Genomic DNA, 8,811 nt, shown 5'->3' on the forward strand with positions numbered 1-8,811 from the left:
GCACTCGACCCTGGTCTCGAACGTGCCCGGCTCCTCCTCTGGGCCTCCGCTCCGCCGACGTAACACGATGAGCTAACCGGACAAACTGGTTGCGGCGGGAAAGCCCTCCACATGGAGGAGGTGAGCCATCAGCCCAGCCGGCGAGCGCGAAGAGGAGCGGCGTCACACCGCCCCGTAGCATTCGCTTGAAAAAACAAATACGGCCATACGTACCTCCAGCCTCGTAAATCACGGTCTCCAGAAACGTCCGCGGGGCTACACTTTCAGAATAAGCTTGGGTTGCATTTAGTCCTGTATATGTCTAAAATTTAATTCACAATGGTCTTAAAAATTCAACTTGGTGTGACCTGCTGAGACCCTGTGGGGAAATTTGGGTGAACGACTCCTTTAATTAGTGACATAATGGAGTTTTCTGAAAAGAGCAAACAGAGTCTATATGTAATGAGTGTGTGACATTAGAATAAACCAATAATTCAAGTTATGAAAGTTAAAATATCCCTGTGTGGTGTATGTTTTTATATTTATAAGATATGATATAGGTCAGCAACATCACACAAGCAAAAATGCCGTTTTCCTGAAGATCAGTGCTTGATTTTGCAGTTTTACATTAGTTCAATAAACATCATGTTTAAATATCGAGTGAGAAACATTTCAGACACAATATTGTTTGTATTTTGTTCCACAAATGAGAACATCTCAGAGCAACACTGTGCTGTTTTGTTCATGAATCTGTTTCAGAATGAATCATTTGATTCAGTGATCCATTCATAAAGATCCTGTGCTGATCCATTTTTTGGCACAGTGAGTCGTTTGCTTTGTTTCTAAATGAACAAATCGATTAAATGACGTTCGCACAGAGCCAGTTCTTGTTTATATTTTCTGTTTTGCCAATGAAACTAGTTCAGACAAAGCTAGTAGAAATGTATACATCCTAAAGCAGCACTGCATTGTTTACTTCCTCAATGAATCTGTTTCTGAATGATTCATTTGAGTCAGTGATTCAACTATGCTTTCATAAAGTCCCTGCATAACCATTTTGGATGCAGTGAGTCGCTTGCTGTCACAGCTGTTTTGAATGAATTGATTGAATGAAAGACGGGGACTTGTGCAAATACTGCCATTTTTTTCAATATATTTTCTTTTTCGCTGATAAAAAAATAGCTAAAAAACAGCATATCAGAGCAGAAGATGTGGACATTTCAGAGCAACACTCAAAAACGTGAGTCATTTGCTTTGTTTCTAAATAAATCAGCTGTTTTTAAATGAATCAATTGAATAAATGACTGAGACTTGCACACATACACATTTTAGTCTGTTTTGGTTTTCTTAATGAAAAAGTTTCAAAAGCCAGAGCAGAAAGGGTTTGCATCTCAGAGCTTTGTTGAATCTGATTCTGAATGATTCATTTGAGTCAGTGATTCAACAGTTAATTTCTAAAGTTAATGCACTGATCCATTTTTGAGATATTTAGTGAGATATTTGCTTTATTTCTTAAGGAGTCAACTCTTTTGAATGAATCAATTAAATAAATGACTGAGACTTGCACACATACTGCCGGTTTGTGTCTGTTTTTGTTTTGCCAATGAAAATTGTTTAAAAAAACAGCAGGAGCAGAAAATGTGTGCATCTCCGAGCCTCAGTGAATCTGATTCCAAATGATTCATTTGAGTCAGTAATTCAAAAATTTGTATTTAATGTACCTGTGTTGATACATTTTTGCCACAGTGAGTCATTTGCTTTGTTTCTAAATGAATCGGCTGTTTTGAACAAATCGATTAAATGACGTTCGCCCAGAGCCAGTTTTTGTTTATATTTTCTGTTTTGCCACTAAACCTAGTTCAGACAAAGCTACACAGCAAATTCATCTGAGTTAAATTCTCGGTGTTGAAGCATTTTAGAGTAAAGTGTTGACGTTAAAGAGTTAGATTTTAATAAATGAATATAATAAGAGTTAGAATTGATTTTATTCAGTGCGAAATCAAGGAGTTATCTTTTCAACACTTGGTGGTGTTATTTCCAACATCCGGGAATTCATGCAGCCCCAGTCACTGAAGAATTTTCCAGACGCCATTTTCCATCTGAGGTTTAGAACAGCAACTGGTGAGTCAAACTACCTAAATTTAGGTATTTTACTGACTTTCTTTAAGGAAATACAGTTGTAAACATATTGTTAAGTTAATAACTTTAGAATGGAGTGACAATTTTAATCTTCTGTGGTTCATTCATGGTCATTTGTGTATCTAGCTTAACTGCATTACTATTCACTTCTTTTCAAGAATGTTTTTATATATGCTCACGCATACATAGTGCATAAAAACATCAAATGTACATGTTCAACACATTTCTGTCACACTTAATGCCATTTTGTGCGTTGTTACCCATCTGTAAAATAAAATCGACACTTCTCCTTTAATTCGAAGCAAACTAGCGAGGGAATCCCCGGAGCAGCCTAGCCTACTCTGCCCGGATGCTAACGGCAACACAGGACGGTTTCCATAAGCTCTGGAGAGTTTCTAAAACATGTCTGGTGAGTAAATGAACATATGCTTACTTGTAAAAGGCTTCCTGACTAAAACATATGATTGTTTGTTATTCGTGTACGTTAATTTGGTTATTTTAAACGCCGCGGCCCTTTTAAACTGGTTCATTCGTGGCCGTCCATATACCGTTAGTTCATAGACTCGCGTGATAACGTACGCTTGAATTATATTAAGCGTTGACAACCATTAAAGTCGGAATGTTAACATTAATGTCTTTAAATGACCGCGTTTGCACTTTCTCAGACATTTAAGGTTACAGAAGTCTCCCGGAAGTTGTGGGACTAACGTTAACGTTATCCCGCAAATGCACAGAGACTCCCAGATGCCCAAGTAGATGCCCGCAAATGAATGATAATCTCCCGGAAATCGCGCGTCTCCCGCCCGGTCATTAAACACTTTGCACACCCCTCTCCACCGCATCCCTCCCAGCTCTTCAGGTACGTCGCGCGCAAGTCACCCCCACCGCTCTTTAGGTACGTCGCACGCAAGTCACCCCCACCGCTCTTCAGGTACGTCGCGCGCAACTCATCCCGTTGCTCTTCAGGTTCTCATCTCTCCCGCTAACTTACCTCCCGCAAATCAACTCTGTATCCCCCGAAAATTACTTTTTCCAACTCGGGATGTCTGACGTTAGTAAGTTAGGCTATTTATGTAGTCAGGAACATCTTAGTCAAGCTTTTTCTCCCGCATGATATTGTGCTTAAAACTATAGGCTAAACTTAGCATGTACTGTACACAACATTTCCTTTTTATTAAAGACAATTTAGTGCGTTGTAAACAGCCACCTGTCTGTAAAATTAATCAACTGATTCATATTTGAGCAGCCTAATGATGATACAGGTTTGATTTGTAGATTTATTATCAATAATCAACATCTGAATCAAAAGATATCTGAAAAAGTTTGAGGCATACTTTGTGATGTTCATCTCTCTTTTTTATCTGAAGGTTATGCAAATGTGTTAGATACTAATGTGTTGTTGTTTTTTAACAGCCACAGTTCTCTGTACAATAACACAAGACCCTGTGACGGTGGCTGATTAGAAACGGATGGTGTATTTCCAGAGTTGGTGAAATGACCAAGCACACCTTCTTGGTCATATGTGGTGATAATAATGAAGGTATGTTTGATAAAGTTCTGTATTTGTTTCACATAAGCTGAGAGGGTATTAGAGCATTAGAGAATAACAAATGACATGAAGGTGATAAGTTTTGTTTTGTGGGTGAACTGTTACTTAAATAATGTTTTGCTCTTTACTTTGCACTTTTCCTCTTCTGCTTATCCTAATATTTTAGATTATATTTGGACCTGAAACATCTGCTACACTCCAGTAAAGGTGGCGTCAATACTGGACCTGAAAGGGCCTAACAAGTTGAATCTGGTAAAGAAACATGCACTCGCACGCACGCACGCACGCACACGCGTACAGAAAACTGTTGTTTTTGAATTTTTTGAATATTTTTTACACTGTGGCCATTATTTTGGGGAAGTCAGCATCACTAAATGATATAAAAGATTTTAAGATCCTCTAAATTTTGCTCCAAGTGTTGTGTTAAATTCAGGATTCTGGACAGACAGCTGCCTGTTTTTCCAGTTCTAGTCATAGTGGTTAACCTAATTGTTTTTGGAGATCCAACAGTGATGTATGTGTTTTTTCTACTTTTCCATATGCTGTAACCAGCTGGGAGAGTCAAGTTGTGGATCATCATGAAGACAAAAGGTGAGTTTAGATTTCTTGAATGTTTTATTTACTTTAAATGTTCTTTTAACTATATCATAGAATTTGATTGCAATTTGTTTTCAAACATTTTTCTTAGTCATGCTGGAGTCTTGAAGAGTTCTTAGATGAGCATCACCCTATATCCGTGCATCAGGAACCACCAGACGAGCGATCAGCAGCTACTACATCGTCATGGATAAAAAGGTCATCCTGTGGCTGGGAAGCACTTCATTCACAGGACATGCTTGATGAGATTTCCTAGCTCCAGTTTGTTTTCACACAAGTTTACAGCATTTATACCTTCATTTAAACTGCTGTGTTTGATATGGAGGACCAAGGAAACACCCGAAGTGAAAGATTTGCACGCCAAGTTGTTTAAAATGTAATTTCACAAGAAAACTATGAGTTCAGAAGAAAACTATGAGTGACGCTATATTGAACTTTCAAATTGCTCTGATAACACATCAAGTTTGGACCAAAGGACTGAAACAGCCTTTTTGAGCACTGGTCATACATATTTTGTTGATACTGTCTGTACTAATAAAACATTTAAAGCATATTTGGCATTGTTGCATTTTAAAAAACTGAATGAATTGTTGAAATGGTGAATGTTTTCAAATAAAATGTTTTTTCTTTTGTAATTTACAGTCTATTTGACCTTTTTACCATATTTACACTCAAGAGAGTTGAATAAAATAACAATATATTACACCAGGCGGTGTTAAATATAGTTACATTTTTTAACTCTGCCCAGAGTTAAAATTAACCCTTACTTCGGTGTCAATGTGCCAACCCTTTTGAAAGTGTTGATTTAACAATGTTTTGAGTGGACCCCATGAGACACTTTCAAAGTGTTGAAATTAACACCCATAGAGTTGTTTTGGGTCCCCATATTTTGCTGTGTAGTAGAAATGTACGCATCCCAAAGCAGCACTGCATTGTTTCTTGCTCAATGAATCTGTTCCGGAATGATTCATTTAAGTCAGTGATTCAACTATCCAATCCTAAAGTCCGTTCTTAAAGTATATTTTTTGGCACAGTAGAACATTTGTTTAGTTTCTAAATGAATCAGCTATTTTGAATAAATCTATTGAATCAAAAACTGGGTCTTTCACCCTCACCGCTGTTTTTTTTAATTAATATTTTCTTTGTCATAGCAAGACTAATCTAATCATTTTTGGCACAGCAGGACATTTGCTTAGTTTCTAAATGAATCAGCTGTTTTGAATGAATCGATTGAATTGAAGCCTGGGTCTTTTACACACTCTGGTTTTTGTTTCTTATTCATTTATGCATGACAAGACTAAACCAACCAAGACCAGCACAAAATACTGTTTTATCTAATAACTAATAAGGGTTTATCTGAAATGACAATGTATGGTTCTTAAAGCCTCAGTGCTTCTGATTCTGAATGATTCGTTTGAGTCAGTGATTCAACAGTCCATTTATAAAGTTCCTGCATTGATCTGTTTTTAGCACAGTGAGTCAGTTGCTTTGTTTCTAAATGATTCAGGTGTTTTGGATGAATCAATTGAATAAATGACTGAGACTTTCACACATGTTGCCAGTTTTTGCCAATAAAATGGTTTCAAAAAGCCACAGCAGAAAATCTCTAAGCCTCAGAGAATCTATTTCTAAATGATTCATTTGAGTCAGTGATTCATTTGCCCTGTATCTATATGAACCAGCTGTTTTGAATGAATCAATTGAATTGAAGACCGGACCTTTTTCACCTACTGTAACACAAAATCCTGTTGTCTTACGGTTATTATAGGAAACTCCAGTGATGTCAGTATCGCACACCTCTGCGTTAGGTTTATGTTTTCAATCTGAAATTGTACCGAATGCTTTATTGAGGCAGCGACAGAAGGACAGATCTTTGCTGTTGAGTGTCTTTATCGTAACAGAGATGAATCTGGTGAACACTGAATCCTTTTTTTCTCTTGCTCTCTGTTCGTTTGATATTCTTGTTCTTGATAATAAATGGTTCTGCTGCCAAAATGGGATCTGAGAATGACGTCTGTTTCTTGAGCTGTCTGGTTTTTTGAACTCTCGATATCTAATGTCAGAGAAACATGACTCGGGTGCAGAAACACATTAGCTCTTGTCATCCTGGAAGGGTTTATCTGTCAAAATGTTCATTATTGTAATTACAATTAATTGCACATTGATTTAAGTTGACTTTGAGTTGATTTGATGTGAGGAGGGGTGTGGGCTGCTAAACCACGGTGTCATATGAGAAATATCGGGGCTGGGGGAAATTACCCTGCATTCATTTTTGGGAGTATTTCATAGATGATTATAAATGTTCATAGGAATGATTAATCACACCGCAATGATAAATTGCAGTCTGGTCCAAATAAATGTTATTAGTATATAATAGTGCTACAATGACAATACTGTTTATATACTAATAATAATTTTAACTAGCTTTTCTTTTTTATCTTTTGGGATTTTATTTTAATTATTTATTTTTAAACTAATTTTGGTATGTGTTTGTCTCATGTTTGTTTTGAATAATTATGGGTCAGTTTTATTTATCTTCATTTAATTTTATTACTTCAGCAAGGCAGGATTTCTGTCTGTTTTTTATATATTTTTATTTTTTGTTTAATAAATAAATAAATGATGTTACAAAATGTTTTAAAATTAAAATAAAATTGTACATAAAATGTTTCAAAATGTTGTATTATTTTTATTATTTATATTATATTTCTATGTTATATTGTTATTTTATATATTTCTATTGTACTATATATATATATATATATATATATATATATATATATATATATATATATATATATATAGGTATATATTTTTTTCTATTATTATCCTTATTTTATATTATTATTATTAATATTATTATTACATATTTCTGTTCTGTATATTTTGATTGTATTATTAATATACATATTAATATACAATTATTAATTAATATATATATATATATATATATATATATATATATATATATATATATATATATATATATATATATATATATATATATATATATATATATATTTATTTATTTACCAAATATTTTCCGTCATTGACAAATTTTTTTTTCAGCAGTGACGGAAAAATCTGAAGGTGATCCGTCATTTTGACAGATTATGCTGAGGGGGATCAATTGTAATTTATAGCTGACTGTAATTCCCACTCCTGTCCAGCTGATGGCGACTGCCCTTGTTTTGTCTCCTCTTTGTCACCGCTGTGCTGTGTACAGTTGCAAAAATGTCACAGCAGCTGAGTGTGAGAAGTTTATTTAAATGGCCAAATAGTTGTGATATTAATAATAAAGGTGAAAAAAGAGGAAGTGATGCAGGGGAAGATGACGAGAAACAGACAAAAATCCTCAGTCGCCAACAGCTGTTGTTACAGGCCAACCAAGCGGAATGTCAGGTGGTTTGGAGTGCGTTGTGAGCTGAGCACTACCGAACACAGAGGAGTGAAGCCGAGCCCCTGCTATAGTATTTTTCCCGGTGAAACGAGTGCTTATAAGACCGGGAAATCCCACATTCAGAAAATCCAGCAAACTTCTGAACACTTCCTTAGGAGAAATGTTTACTAACTACATAACGCTGGCTGAAGTGTCGCTACCCAGATAGCAGGTAGTAATCGGCCTGAGCTCAGCTACCCTTCGACGGCTCCGGCTCCGATTCGGCATCGGCGAGTGTTATCCGGCCTGCAGCTCGCTCCCGCACATGCCTTTGTGATGCGGCTGTAAAGCACTGGCCCGATTCCTGTTAACCATAGTCATATCTGGCCCGAGTCTGTCTGTAGAGTCCGAGCCGCTTCTGGCAAAGACTCTCCAGTGTGGCAGCAGAATGCGGCTTCAGCCTCCAGAACAAATTTACAACTCACGAGAAGTCGACTTTCCGAGGCATAGACAGAATTTAATGACAACTGCCTCTGCATCAGTTTCTCTTGATGTGCTTGATTACGCACAGGCCAGCACCCAGTTCAGGTCGACGCAAGAGAAAGATATGAGGTAAGGCAGATAGGAGTTATATGTTAATTTGTCAAATAAATGAATGAATAATTTTAGCCTATATGCTCGTCGTGCAAGTTCATTATTAAAATATGAATGAAAAAAGCAATTAGAGAATATGTAAATAAATTGAGGGTCAATAATAGGTTATGACGGACTTTTTACTAACACGACCTCTGATATATATATATAGTTTGTTATATTATTATATTTATATTTTATATTATTATTATATATTTAAATGTTATATATCTATATGATATTACTATATTTTTTTCATTATTATTATTGCATTTAATGCATTTTTTTTATTATTTTATAAATTTTATTCTCTCCTTAATATATTTCTGTTATATTACTAATATTACATATATATATATATATATATATATATATATATATATATATATATATATATATATTACTTAGCATAATAAGTACACCTCATTTTGAAAATGAATAATTTTCTCCATTTCTTAGTGAATATAGGAGATTTATTTTGGTGCATTTAAACAAAACAGATGTATTAAACAGATATATTTATTACAGTAATATT

General features: G+C 35.4%; 1 protein-coding gene across 4 annotated transcripts in view; it reads left to right on the top strand.

Annotated features, from left to right (window-relative positions):
• Positions 1–6,262, top strand: part of hs3st1l1 (heparan sulfate (glucosamine) 3-O-sulfotransferase 1-like1) — a 131,926-nt gene extending 125,664 nt beyond the window's left edge. Inside the window, exons 3-8 of one of the 4 annotated variants that reach the window (XR_012388560.1) lie at positions 242–2,100; positions 2,421–2,527; positions 3,532–3,658; positions 3,834–3,919; positions 4,220–4,258; positions 4,356–6,262. The gene's annotated coding sequence lies outside the window, so the exon portion shown is untranslated. Of the gene's footprint in view, positions 1–241; positions 3,014–3,049; positions 3,659–3,833; positions 3,920–4,219; positions 4,259–4,355 lie in introns of those variants that run through there. The other 3 variants (XR_012388562.1, XR_012388559.1, XR_012388561.1) reach the window with 3 other exon arrangements.
• Positions 6,263–8,811: the final 2,549 nt, after the last annotated feature.

This window comes from Danio rerio, chromosome 13 (assembly GCF_049306965.1).
Source record: "Danio rerio strain Tuebingen ecotype United States chromosome 13, GRCz12tu, whole genome shotgun sequence".
Lineage (NCBI taxonomy): Eukaryota > Metazoa > Chordata > Actinopteri > Cypriniformes > Danionidae > Danio > Danio rerio.